At 39.4% G+C, this 15,084-nt stretch overlaps 1 protein-coding gene and 1 non-coding gene across 11 annotated transcripts in view; both read left to right on the top strand.

Moving 5' to 3' along the window:
* The window catches only part of Mical3 (microtubule associated monooxygenase, calponin and LIM domain containing 3), a 203,541-nt gene that overhangs the window by 64,381 nt on the left and 124,076 nt on the right, over positions 1–15,084 (top strand). The window lies entirely within an intron of this gene.
* On the top strand, positions 13,348–13,454 carry LOC114104966 (U6 spliceosomal RNA). The gene has a single exon (XR_003584923.1). It is a non-coding gene; the product is annotated as a U6 spliceosomal RNA (small nuclear RNA).

Raw genomic sequence — 15,084 nt, forward strand, 5'->3', positions numbered from 1 at the left:
AGATCCTCTGGTGTCTGAAAAAGGTAAATACTATCCTTTTCATTATTAGAAACCATACAGAGATGCCTTAGGGAACTCAACTTTGGTCACTTCCTTGCCTTCTCTCACCTCCTCAGTCAACAAATTAATAACAAACTAATAATCATCACTCAAATGCCTTTTCTACTTTTTTGTAGTTCTGTAACATTAGACATTGTGGCCCAGGTAAGCCTTGTGTTTTCTTTTTCCTTCTTTCCTTCTTTCCTGGCACCTGCTCACCTGCAATTAAGTGCAAGTATAAGCCTGAACTCTTCTTCCTACTGAATAGAGCTTCATAAGCTAAAGGGTACAAAGACAAGGACATGGATCCAGAGAAAGTGGCAAGTATTGAGAGGGAGGTGAGACGGAATGAAGAGGGAGAAGTGGTTAGATTTGCCTGGTGTAAGGGAGGATAAGTGGAGTCATTTCAGTGGAGTCTGGAATGATGACAAGGAGTCTATAGAGGGCAAGAGAGGAGTGACACACTAAGCTCACAATGATGTGAGCAAAGGTGAGGAAACTCACAGGAGTACATATGTCCTGGAGAATATGACTGAAAAAAAAAAAAAGTTTGTGTTTGGAAGTTTAGGAAATAAGGCTGGTGCTAGATCTTGAGGGACCTTTTGAACCTTGCTGAGGATTTGAATTATTTCTTGAAGTTAGTGGAGGGCTGAAATGGGGATCATATTTGCCCTTACGAAAGAATACTCTGGCAGGGCACAGTGGAACACACCTGTAATCCCAGCAGCTCCAGAGGCTGAGACAGGAGGATTGCAAATTCAAAGCTAGCCTCAGCAAGGAGAGACGCTAAGCAATTCAGTGAGGCCCTGTTTCTGAATATAATACAAAATAGGGCTAGGGATGTGGCTCGGTAGTTGAGTGCCCCTGAGTTCAATCCCTGGTAGCCTTGTTTTAAAAAAAAATTATTCTAATTTGTTATATATGACAGCGGAATGCATTTTAATTCAGAGTATACATATAGAATACAATTTTTCATGTCTCTGGTTGTACACAAAGTAGTGTCACACCATTTGTGCCTTCATACATGTACTTGGAGTAATGATGTCCATCTCATTCCACTTTCTTTCCTACCCCCCCAACCTCCTCCCTTCCCCTTTGCCCTATATAAAATTTCTCCATTCCTCCCAGGCTCCCCCGCATCCCATTATGGATCAGCATCCCCATATCAGAGAAAACATTCAGTATTTGGTTTTGGGGGATTGGCTTACTTCACTTAGCATAATAGTCTCCAACTCCATCTATTTATCTGCAAATGCCATGATTTTATTCTCTTTTAATGTGATTAATATTCCATTGTGTGTATATTCCACAGTTTCTTTATCCATTCATCTACTGAAGGGCATCTAGGTTGGTTCCACAATTTAGCTATTATGAATTGTGTTGTTATAAACACTGATGTGGCTGCGTTATTATAGTATGCTGTTTTTAAGTCCTTTGCGTATAAACCGAGCAGTGGGATAGCTGGGTCAAATGGTGGTTCTGTTCCAAGTTTTCCAAGGAATCTACATACTGCTTTCCATATTGGTTGCACCAATTTGCAGTCCCCCCAGCAATGTATGAGTGTGCGTTTCTCTCCACATCCTCATTAACACTTATTGTTGTTTGTATTCTTAATAGCTGCCATTCTAACTAGAGTAAGATGAAATCTTAAGAGTAGTTTTGATTTGCATTTCTGTAATTGCTAGGGATGTTGAACATTTTTCATATATTTGTTGATTGATTGTATATCATCTTCTGAGAAATGTCTGTTCAGTTCCTTGGCCCATTTATTGATCGGGGTTTTTTTGTTGTTTTTTTTTTTTTTGGTGTTAAGATTTTTGAGTTCTTTATATATCCTAGAGATTAGTGCTCTGATGTGCGTGTGGTAAAAATTTGCTCCCATTCTGTAGGCTCTCTATTCACCTCACTGATTGTTTCCTTTGCTGAGAAGAAGCTTCTTAGTTCAAATTCATCTCATTTATTGATTCTTGATTTTATTTCTTGTGCTATAGGAGTCTTATTAAGGAAATCTTATTAAGGAATTCGACATGATAAAGTTTTGGGCCTACGTCTTCTTCTATTAGGTGCAGGGTCTCTGGTTTAATTCCTAGGTCCTTGATCCACTTTGAGTTGAGTTTTGTGCATGGTGAGAGATAAGGGCTTAATTTCATTTAGTTGGAAATGGATTTCCAGTTTTCCCAGCACCATTTGTTCCTTTCTCCAATATATGTTTTTGACACCTTTGTCTAATATGAGATAATTGTATGTGGGTTTGTCTCTGTGTCCTCTATTCTGTACCATTCATCAACAAGCCAATACCAAGCTGTTTTTGTTACTGTTGCTCTGTACTGTAGTTTAAGATCTGGTATAGTGATGCCACCTGCTTCACTCTTCTTGCTAAGGATTGCTTTAACTATTCTGGGTCTCTTATTTTTCCAGATGTATTTCATGACTGCTTTTTCTATTTCTATGAGGAAGGTTATTGGGATTTTAATTGCAATTGCATTAAATCTGTATAGTGTTTTTGGTAGTATGGTCATTTTGACAATATTAATTTTGCCTGTCCAAGATCAAGAAAGACCTTTCCATCTTCTAAGGTCTTCTTTAATTTCTTTCTTTAGTGTTCTGTAATTTTTATTGTAGAGGTCTTTCACCTCTTTTATTAAGTTGATTCCCAAGTATTTTTTTTTTGAGGCTATTATTAATGGGGTAGTTTTCCTAGTTTCTATTATAGAGGATTTGTTACTGATGTACAGATTTATGGGTGTTGGTTTTATATCCTGGCACTTTGCTGAATTCATTTATTAGTTCTAGCAGTTTTCTGGTGGAATCTTTTGTATCTTCTAGGTATACAATCATATCGTTGGCAAATAATGATAATTTGAGTTCTTCTTTTCCTATCTGTATCCCCTTAATTTCTTTTGTCTGTCTAATTGTTCTGGCTAAAGTTTCAAGAAGTATGTTAAATAGAAGTGGTAAAAGAGGGCATCTCTGTCTTGTTCCAGTTTTTAGAGGAAATGCTTTCAATTTTTCTCCATTTAGAATGATGTTGGCCTGGGGCTTAGCATAGATAGCTTTCACAATGTTGAGATATGTTCCTGTTATCCCTAGTTTTTTTTTTTTTTTTTGGTGTTTTGAGCATGAAGGGGTACTGTATTTTGTGGAATCTGCATCTATTGAGATGATCATATGATTCTATCATCAGATCATAATAGAATGAAATTAGAAATCAATCATAAAATAAAAAATAAAAGCTACTCATCACCTGGAGGCTAAGTAATATGCTATTGAATGAACAATGGGTTTCAAAAGACATCAAAGAGATTAAAAAATTCTTAGAGGTACATGAGAATTCTGATACAACATATTGAAATCTCTGGGACACTATAAAGGCAGTAAGTACTAAAAGGAAAGTTCATTGCATGGAGTTCATTTTTTAAAAGAAGAAAAAGTCAACAAATAAATGACCTAACATTACATCACAAAGCTCTAGAAAAAGAAGAACAAATCAACACCCAAAGCAGAAGACAGGAAATAATTAAAATCAGAGATGAAATTGAAACAAAAGAAAAAATTGACAAAACAAAAAGTCGGTCTTTGAAAAAATAAATAAAATTGATAAACCCTTAGCCATGCTAACAAAGAGAAGAGAGAAAACTCAAATTACCTACACCCACGATGAAAAAGGAAATATCACAATGAACACTACAGAAATACAGAAGATAATTAGAAATTACTTTAAAAATTTGTATTCCAATAAAATAAAAAATATCAAAGGTCTCAACAAATTTCTAGTCATATGATTTGCCCAAACTGAATCAGGATGATATACACAAGTGAAACAGATCAATTTCAAGCAATGACATAGAAGACACCATCAAAAGCCTACCAACCAAGAAAAGCCCAGTTCTATAAGACCTTTAAAGAAGAACTAATACCAATATTCCTCAAGTTATTTCATGAAATAGAAAAAGAGGGAACACTTCTAAACTCATGAGACTAATATCACCCTGATTTCAAAACCAGCAAAGGCACATCAGAGAAAGAAAAATTTTGTAATGAACATTGATGCAAAAATTCTCAATAAATTCTAGCAAATTGAATACAAAAAGAGTGCACCACAATCAAAGGGGGCTCATCCCAGGGATGCAAGGTTGGTTCAACATACTGAAATCAATAAATGTAATTCATCACATCAATAGACTTAAACATAAGAAAGAATGCTCTTGCACTCATGTGGGTTACAGATTGGAGAGGGGTTAAGATTAAGGGACTAATTAGAACTGTGAGAAAATAAATTTCTGTTTTTTTAAACCAGGAAGAAAAAAAAAAGAGAGACTGAGGGGTTCTTATGATAGTCTGAGCTAGAAACCTTTCCCCAAGTAATGGTAGACAAGTGAAGATTGTGAAGTAGGATCCTAGAAAGTTAGAACCAGAGATTGTACAGAGAGAGTGAAAACAGAGAAGGGTCTTAGGTGACCCCAGATTTCCACTTGGTAGGTGGATGGAATGGTGGTGACATTTGATTATATGAGGGAGTGGGAATGTTCAGTTTGGGGCTTTGTCAGTTTGAGATGCCTGTGAGATAATAGATGGTATTGTTTGTATTTGTATTTCAGGACCAAGGTCAGAGAGATAAAAACTTAGGGTCATCCAGTAGAGAGCAGCAGATGAGAGAGTTGGAGCCGGTTGAGAGATGCAGGGAGTAAGGAGAAGCACGAGGCAAGTCTCACAGAGCCAAGGGAGGGAGCTTCCAGGAAGAGCCAAAGAGAGGCAGCAAGTGAGATTAAGTTTGAGCCTTTCCAGTTAGAATGCCATTGTTGACCTCAGTGGAGTGATGGAGACAAAAGCCAGATTGGATAGGGAGAAAAAAGATGAACAGAATAGGTCATTAGGGTATTAAGAAATGGTGTCAGCAAAAGCATACTTGGTAGACTGCTCTTTCAGGAAGTCCAGTAGCAAAATCAAGAGGAGGAGGTCAGAAATAGAAAAGAGTACAGGGTAAGATTCTGTGTGTGTGCATGTGCATGCCCCCATATGAGCTTGTCTAAAGATGAGGGAAACTCCAGCATGTTAGTAGGATTAGGGGAGAGGAGTCTGGTAAGTGAGAGAGATTTAAAACATATGACACATGGATGGTGGTGATGGTTGCACAATATATGAACATACTAACGCCACTGACCTGTATATTGAAAAGTGGTTAAAATGGGGGAGAAAAAGCATATGATTAGTAGATGGAGCCAAATTCCAGGGAAAACAAAGATATGAGCTAGACATTCTTTGACAGGTAAGACCCTTCTCTGAGGGAGAGGAAGGCTGGAGAGCACAAAACCTCAGCCAACTTCCCAGGAGAGATTAGTGAAGAACCCATAATATTTTAAATATTTCTCCATCGTACGGGAGGCAAGGTCATTTGAGAGTGGAACCGTGGGATGAGAATGGAGTAAGTAGCTGAGACACAGAGCCAAGTCTGGAGGAACCAGTAGGTTCTCTGTGAAAAGACCAATGGGTACTATTTAGGCCCCACCTCTGGTTGGAGATTATGGTGGGGGTATAGCCCCATTGATTGGCTCAGCTGTGACTTTTTTCTTCAGTAGTACAGAAAAGTTACTTTTGTCCCATCCTCATTCTACTTGGCAAGCCGGAGTTTTGTCTAACTTTCTGTCTCATGTGTGCCTTCCAATCTCTGGCTGGCCTTAGCAGAAGCTGGTGAACTGCAAGATACACAATATCCTTTTGGTTCCTCTTTGTCATCTGCTTTGAAGTGCTGCCTGTCCAGACAGCCAGAGCTGTCATGACAGCTTCATGATTTTCTGATGCAGATTTTGAAAGCAGACAACTTGGAATTATAATGGGGGCTTTTGTGTAGCATTTCATGACACTGATACTGCCATTTTTTTCTAGAAACCAGTTTGTTTTTATAGCGGACTGTGATTCTATGTGGCTTTTGAATCAAAGCTGCCTCCAGGTCTGATTCCTGTTCTGCTCTCCTTGCCTACAAGCAGGAACAGGGCCTGAGCTGGTGTGGAGCTTGCTGAACACAATGAGGCCTAGGGCCAGTAGTGATCATGGACAAAGCAAAGGTTTCCAGAGGACCAGAAAAGCATCACAGGTGTGATATAGATACCTCTTAGAGATTTTTTGGATCTCTGTGTACTCCTTCTCTCAGCCTGTAGCATTTGCCTGAAAGCGCTCAAGCCATTTTCATTTTCTATTATGTCTGCTTCATCTCTTCAAAAAATTCTGCCTGGATCCCCAGAAACCTGGACTGGCTGGAGAAGTTCATTTACCTATTCGTTCAGTCATTAGAGTGCAAATTACTATACACCTGCCAAAAACTGCTCTGGACATAAGGATTCAGCAGTGAACAAAATGGCAAAAGGGGAAAACAGACAGTAAGTAACAAATGTGTCAGGTAAATGCTTTGGAGAAAACCAGGGAAAGAGGGTAAGAAGTGATTTTGTTGTTATTATTTGGAGTTGACTGGGGTTGGTTTTGTGTTTGTTTTGCGCTAGGGATTGAACCTAGGGCCTCATATATGCTAAGCACACACTTAAACCCCACTACTAAAACCCCTGCCTGGGATAAGAAGTATTTTATTTAAACCTTTAAAAAAAAAATACCTTTATTTATTTATTTATTTTTATGTGGTGCTGAGGGTTGAACTCAGCGCCTTGCTCATACAAGAGAAACATTTTACTACTGAGCCACAACTCCATCTCCTTAAGTCTTTCTTTTTCTTTTTTTTTTTTTTTAACTTCCTCTGGGGAAGGGATTTATTGGCCATTGAACCTAGGGGCATTCTACCACTGAGCTGTGTCTCCTGCTCTTTTTATTTTTTGAGACAGGGTGTGGCAAAGTTGCTTAGGCTGACCTTGAACTTAGGGTCTTCCTACCTCAGCATCCTGAGTAACTGGAATTATAGTCAATTGTTATGGCACCCAGCTTTAAGCCTTCTTTTTAACTTTTCCTTTGGTGACAAGAAGTATGCTGGAGGCAAGGATTAAGGGCAGCAATAAAAAAAGAGGTGGGGGGTGGTGGTGAGGGTGCAGATCCCAGAGAAGCTCACCTAGGGCCTTTTTATTTGATTCACAAGCTCAAAACTGGTTTCATAATAATACCAAGATGGTGTTATTTAGAGGCTGCATGATGTGTGATGTTACAACATTTGGGAATGCAGAAACAGGAAAACCCAGCTGTCCTCTTAAACCATACATTAAAAAGATTTGCAAAAATGTGAAACAGTGTTACTCTTCTCACTAAGTTTCTATTTTGGAAAATAATTGGTGGCTTTTTTGCCCCATAAAATATGTGAATAATGTTAAAAATATGTAATAGTTAAATATTTTAAAGTGAATTAATAAATACTGAAGCTTTTTCTCAGTTTTAAGTTTTCATATAGTAAATGTTGACTATTCTTTTGAGTCAATAGTTTTCAAATATACAAAAGAGCATGAGAGGAAAAAGTTTGTGAAACCCTCGTAGGCTATTGTAGAAGTGTTGTTTTTATACTGACTGAGATGAGAAGTCCTGGATGAATTACACAAGAGGATGGAGAGTAAGTATCCTACAGGATGGAGAGTAATTGTCCTAGAGTATGGAGAGTAGGTGTCCTAGAGGCTGAGAATGGAAGGGGTCAGCTGTGACTCATGCTGTGAACAGACTGGGGAAAACGGGAATTGACCATTGAATTTGACAATGTGGAAATCATTCACGACCTAATGGATGTTTCTGTGGAGTAGTAAGAACAAGGTCTAATGGTTGTAATTCAAAAGAGAGTGGGAGAAAAAGCATGACTGAGTTATTAAAGATGATAGTACTAACAGGGATAGGAATGGTTCTGTGGAAGGAAGGGATTAATGCAGAAGAAAGGGACCAATAGAGGAGGCATTGTGGTTAAATGAGGGAGGAATGGAGTCAGGTACACAGGTAGAGAGGGTAGCTTTAGGTAGATGCCAAGATGGTCGTCTGTTCTTTGTCATAGGAGGAAGGCAGACAAGATGGGTGTAGCCATGGATTAATGATAGGAGCTTCGGGAAGAATGCTTAGAAGAATGTTTTCACATGCTATCTAACTTTGACCATGATATTTTTTAAAATATATTTTTAATTGTAGATGAACACACAGTATCTTTGTTTATTTTTATGTGGTGCTGAGAATCGAACCCAGTGCCTTACACATGCAAGACAAAGAAACCCCCAGATCTATTCCAGTTTAACCTCTTGTCATTTGAGTGTTAGGAAAGCATTTTAAAGTCTGTCCCAGATAGAGGGAGGTTATTATGGCAGGGTACCTTTATGGGACCCTGCATTTCTTCCAAGGACTCTATAATAATCTTTATGGGGTATTTATATCTCTTTGGACCGCTGGAATCTTGCTGTTCTGGGAGCACTTATGCTACAAAGGCCCTCAAGGTCTCCCTGTACAGCCTGCCGGCTAGCCAGCCAGCCAGCCAGCTTCCAGAGTGTGCAGTAGTGTAGCTGACTTTGCAGCCCTTCATTCAGCAGAACTTCATTGTGCACCTGCCATGTACCTGAAACTGGGTACACAGTGCTGAGTGAGATTAGGGCCTGGCCTTGCAAAGAACAGCTTTTGTAGGATTCTCCTTTGGTTGTGTTTCACCACATCCTCAATGAGGCTTTCTCCCTTGTCAAGGCCCATTCCCCACCACCCCCATCCCATCCTAGCAATGCTTTCAGGATAGTGGGGCAGGAAGTTGCTGGTCTTTTAGTCTCACCATAACTCAGCTCTGTACATTTGATGGTAGGTAGGTTCACCTCCTTATATGTTAGTTGATTAGAAAGTACTTTGTAATTGCTGGGTGCAGTGGCTCAAGCCTATAAGACAGGAGGATCACAAGTTCAAGGTCAGCTTCAGCAATTGTGAAGCCCTTAGCAGGTTAGTGAGACCCTCTCTCAAAATAAAAAATGGAAAAAGGATTGGGGATAAGGCTCAGTGGTAAAGTGCCCCTGGCTTAAATCCTCAGTACAAAAGAAAATGAAAGAAAGAAAAAGGGTAGGGGACTGGGGGTATATCTCAGTTGGTAGAGTGCTTGCCTAGCATGCACAAGGCCCTGACTTCAATCCCCAGCACCACCAAAAAAGTAAGAAAGAAAGCGAGCTTTGTAATTGATTACTTAAATGTGTCACTGATGGCTGGGGTGTTAGAGCCTGCTAAAGAATGCAGACTGATAAAGCTTGTGTTATTACTATTTTAGTCATTTAGGCTTCCATCATCAGTCAATAGAAAAAATTCCTATGAAACCAGACTGTTATATCTTCCATTTGTGAAAAGATTCTATTTCAAAGGAACAGATGCAGTGATAAATTGTGAGAAGAAAAGGAATTATATATTGCACAGCTGTGCCCATCTCAATACCTGCAAGTTTCTGTTCTCAGGCAGAGGCTGGGAGTATGTATTGATGGGCTTTCATTTCTCAATGTGTATTCTTAAGTGTTTTTTTTATGACTAAGGACTTAGTCCCCAGAGTAGGCAGGTATGAACCTAAAGCATGGCTATACGACTTCCATCTTGTTTTGTGACCTTTAAACTTCTTTAAGCTGCAGTTTCCCCTTCTGCAAAATGGAGGTAATAGATTTATCTCACAGCATTGGTGAAGATCATGTAAAGCATGGCTCTGATACCTAGTAACTATCTTGTCATTACTAAGGAAGTCCTTCTACCTGCCTTGTTTTAACATTTGAGTGTGACAGAAACTCACTGACAGATCTTAATCCTTTAGCCCCTGCCTCACCATGCCATTACCATACCTTGTAGAACAGTTCTAAGGGAGAGTGGAGAGTGATGATGGAATAAAATTGTGAAATGTTTTTCTTTCATTCAAAAAACAAAATTGAGATCTATTTCTGTTATATAGAGTAGCCATGTATTTAGACTATCATTTTTTGTTGCTGAGATTTATTTATGAACAGCTAGGTAAAACAGCAGTGCCATCCATCATTGACTAGGCCTTGCTATGGGTCTGGTACACTAACCATTTTTCATTCATTACTTAATTTGCACAAAACACTATGATTTTTTGGATTTTTTAAAATTTTATAGGTGAGGAAGCTTAATTATAAGACATAAGATCTTAAGTTGGATGATGATAATGGTGGTGGTGGTGATGATGATGATGTGGTGGTGATGATGGTGGTGGTACTGGAGATTGAACCTAGATCCTCACACAAGCTGAACAAGAAAATTCTAAATCACTGAGCATAGCCCAGCCCTTTTTATTTTACTTTGAGGCAGGGTCTCACTAAGTTGCCCAAGCTGGCCTCAAATTTGGGATCCTCCTACTTCAGCTTCTATAGTAGTTAGGATTAAGGTATGTGCCACTATTCCTTCTGATTGTTTTTGTGGGTTATTTTGGGCAGGCATGGGTATTAGCATTAGCAACTGTGTTTATTGGATGTATCCTTCTGATTTGGACAGTTTAATGTGTGTCTCGGCAATAGAACCACAAGACAGAGGTCAATTTGTTTTTGACTCATGTCATTACTCAGTTGTGTAGGTGTGTTGGTTTTAGTGAAGACATTGGTTGTTGGCAAAGAGTAGAATTAAAAAGTTCGAAGAGACAAAACATATGGGCTAAGGCCATACTACTGCCTTTCAGAATTAGATACTTGGCTGAGAACCTAGATGTCATATGATTCGGGTTCTTCTTGGAAACCTCTAGAAAGGATCAGTTCAGAGGCCAGGATGAAGTGGAGTGAGGATTCATTATAAAGTGCCACATTCTTGCTAGTTGATCCTCACAGAATATCATTGACTTTCCAGGTTGCCGCAGTCTGGCTGGGCACAAATGCCGCAGTCTGGCTGGGCACAAAATCACGAGCCACCACACAGCTTGTAGATTCAAACAGCAACTCTTTATTCCCGAACTCACACCAGCAGTCTACAATCACGTTCTGGGGAAATCCACGTTCTCTGCTCAAATCCACCCCCACTGGGCTTCTGTCTCCCAAAAAATACTGTCTGAATCCCGTGAGAACTCAAGGGGAACTCAGGCAGCAGGATACGCCCTATTCCCAGCAGGAATAACCTTAAACCTGGAACCACCCTAAACCCCGATAGTCCTAAACCGGGAACGCCCTAAACCCAGATCATCCTAAACCAGGAACACCCTAAACCCGGATCCGCCCTGGTCCTTGAGCAAGGTCATCTTAGATGCAATGTCACTGCAAAATGTCCTATTTCCACAAGTCCTTCCACTAAGCAACATGGGGTACGCTGGCAAGGAAATTGTCATACCTACTTGGCTAATGGCTCCCAGCACCAGGTGATGTGATTTATGGACCTTGAGAGCTTGTTTGGAGGTTCTAGCAGGGGAGCGCAGCTACTCGTATACCCTTGACCGAAGAACGGTCCTCCTCTATCGGGGAAGGTCGTCCTCTTCGACCGAGCGCGCAGCTTCGGGAGGGACGCACATGGAGCGGTGAGGGAGGAAGGGGACACCCGCCTAGCCAGCCAGATCAGCCGAATCAACCCTGGCGATCAATGGGGTGACAGATGTCGCAGCCAGATCGCCCTCACATCCAGGTGATGTGATTTATTAGGTACCACTTTTGGGTAGCACATGAGAAAGCTTATCTATAACATCTATTTAGTTCTCCTTCATCTTCCCCAGTCACACAGGCTAATGTTTGTCCACCAGACTGGTCCTTCAAGAGCAACTAGCTCCATCTTTTCCTCAGTGATTCAGTAGAAACATAGAACAGTTCTGTTACAAGTCAGACTATAACTACAAAGACCTGATCCCTTCCCTAAGAAAACTCACTATTAGTGGAGAAGAGAAACATTTAAATAGTCCTTGAAGAATGGCAGGTGTAGATGAAGACTACTACTGTATTAATAAAGAATAGGTGCATAGAAAGAAGGAATAGACACAGGGTGGGGGTGGGGATTAGTTTTGTGCTGCAGATGAGTTTGATGCTAAATAGCATGAAAAAGAAAAGATCTGAGAATATAAGACATACCAAAACATGAAAACATTGAAGGTTAAACACCCTTTCATAAAAACACTCAAAAGCTAGGAATAGAAGGAAATGACTTCCACTTAATAAAAGCAGTATATGTAAAACCTATGGCAAACAATCATACTCAATAGTAAAGACAGAAAGCTTTTCCTCTTAAAATCAGGAACAAGGCAAGGATGCCCACTTTTGCCACTTCTGTTTAATATGCCAAACTGCTCTCGAAGTTTAGCCAAACCAGTTTGGCAAGAAAAAGTATCTACACTGAAAAGGAAAAAGTGAGCCAGGCATGGTGGCTCATACCTGTAATCTCAGCTACTTGGGAATTTGAGGCAGAAGGATTGCAAGCTTGAGACCAGCCTGAGCCGCTCATCAGGATCCTGTTGCAAAATTTAAAAAATTGAAGAGGGCTAGGGAAATAGCTCAGTGGTAGAGTACCCTGTGTTCAATTCCTAGTACTGGTGTTGGGGGACAAAGAAAAGGAAAAAAGTGAGATTATCTCTGTTCGTAGATGACACACTCTTATATGCAGAAACCCTAGAGACTCCACTCAGAAAATCCATTAGAGTTAATACAGGAATTCAGCAAAGTCAAGAATTCAGCAAGTCAGCATTTTTATGTACTTAGCAGTGAATAATCTGAAAAGGAAATTATGAAAACAATTTCATTTATAATAGCATCGAAAGAATAAAATACTTGGAAATTAACCAAGGAGGTGAAAGACTTATACAATGAAACTAAAATATCACTGAAAGAAATTAAACTTAAATAACTGAGCACACATTCCATGTTCATGGTTTAGAAAACTTAAGATGTAATATACAGAGTCGGTACCACCCCTGTCTAAATCCCAATTTTTGGAGGGATTTGTTGTTGTTGTTTTGGTTTGGTTTTGCAGAAAAATTCATATGGAATCTCGAGATTGGGACTGGGGCTCAGCGGTAGAGTGCTCATCCGGCACATGTGAGGTGCTGGGTTCGATCCTCAGCACCATCCTCAGCACTACATAATAATAAATAATAGGGGGCTGGGGTTGTGGCTCAGCGGTAGATTACTCGCCTAGGGCGTGTGAGTCCCTGGGTTCGATCTGCAGCACCACATAAAAATAAATAGATAAAATAAAGGTTTTGTATCCAATACAACTAAAAAATAATTATTTAAATAAATAAATAATGTTCAACTACAACTAATATTTTTTTTTAATTTGTGTGGAATCTCAAAGTACCCAGAATAGCCAAAACAGTTTTTAAAAAGAAGGACAAAGCTAGAGGGCTCATGCTTCCTGATTTCAAAACTTACTATAAGGAAATAGTAATCCAAAATGTGGTACTGGTTTAAAGACAGACATATAGTATTCACTTCAGCAGCACATATACTAAAATTGGAATGATACAGAGAAGATTAGCATCGCCCCTGCACAAGGATGACATGCAAATTCATGAAGCGTTCCATATTTAAAAAACAACAAAAAAGACATATAGACCAATGGAAGAGAGCCCACTACTATACCCTTGCACGTATGGATGGTCAAAAGACTTTTGACAAAGGTGCTGAGAGCATTCAGTGGCGAGAGGGCAATCTTTTAAGTGGTGCTGAGAAAACTGAATATTCATATGCAAAAGAATGAATTTGGACTTTTATTTAATGCCATACACAAAATTAACTCAAAATGGATCAAAGACCTAAATGTAAAACCTAAAACTATAAAACTCATAGAACCACCCCCAGGACACATAGGACAAAATTTCACAACATTAAATTTGGCAGTGACTATTTTGGATATGACACCAAAGGCACAGGCAACAAAAGAAAAAAAAAGCAAGTTAGGTTTCATGAAATTTTTAAAAAGATGTATCAGAAGACACGATCAACAGAGTGAAAAGGCAACCCACAGAATGGGAGAAAGTGGTTGGAAATCATGTATCTGATAAGGAATTAATACCCCAAATACAGAGAATTCCTAAAACTTAACAAGAACAAAAATAACCCAGTTAAAGAATGGACATTTCAAATGACATTTGAATAGTCATTTTTCAAAAGAAGTTATACAAGTGGCCAGTAAATACATGAAAATATGCTTAATGTTACAAATCACTAGGGAAATGCAAATGAAAAGTACGGTGAGATACTACCTCAAACCTGTTAGGATGGACACTATCAAAACTAACACTGAGGGCTGGGGTTGTAGCTCAGTGATAGCACTCTTGCCTCGCATGTGTGAGGCACTAGGTTGGACCCTCGGCACCCCATAAAAATAATTTAAAAATAAAGGTATTGGGTCCATCTACAAATAAACAAACAAACAAACAAAGAAAAATTACAGAAAAATAGTATTGGTGAGAATATGGAGAAATTGGAACCCTGTGCATAAAAGGAGTTACAGAGTTGGATGGTAATGATGGTTGTACTCTCTTATGATTGTATTTAACAGTATTCTATTACACTTAAATTGATTTAAGATTAGCCAGGTTCTGTGTTACATGCCTGAGGTCCCAACTACTTGAGAGATTGAGGCAGGAGGATCACTTGAGCCCAGGAGTTGGAGGCCAATTTGACAAACACAACAGAAGTCTGTTGCCGCAGTCCGGCTGCAGCAAAATAACCGGGGGGTGATGAACAACTTGTGTACATTGATACAGCAGGAGTGGGAGCCGTTTATTGTAGGACAGGAGGGGTATATATACATTACACACAGCTTATCTTAATTAACATAAACTAGATACAGCAGTCAACCAATAAGGAATCTCCACACTTAATGGCTCGCTTGAGTTACTTCATAAACCACTCCCTCTGCAAAATGCCAGGCGCCATCTTGACTTGTTTACAGACTCTAGCAGTCTGTCTTAAACAAACAAACAGACAAACAAACAACAAAATGGCTAAGATGGGAATTTTATAGTATGTGTTAGTTACCATAAAAAAAAATTGGGGGAAAATTAATGCATGAGGAAGACTACTTGCCTTGCAAGATTTTGAGTTGCTTCCTGGGTACCCAGAGTCTTATCTGAAGAGCTGTGAGAAAAACAGAGCTGAGAAGTAGAGTTAGAGAGGATGAGAAACCCCATTCCAGACAGTTTTTGTGGGGTTT

The sequence above is a fragment of the Marmota flaviventris genome, chromosome 3, assembly GCF_047511675.1.
Source record: "Marmota flaviventris isolate mMarFla1 chromosome 3, mMarFla1.hap1, whole genome shotgun sequence".
NCBI classification, from domain to species: domain Eukaryota; kingdom Metazoa; phylum Chordata; class Mammalia; order Rodentia; family Sciuridae; genus Marmota; species Marmota flaviventris.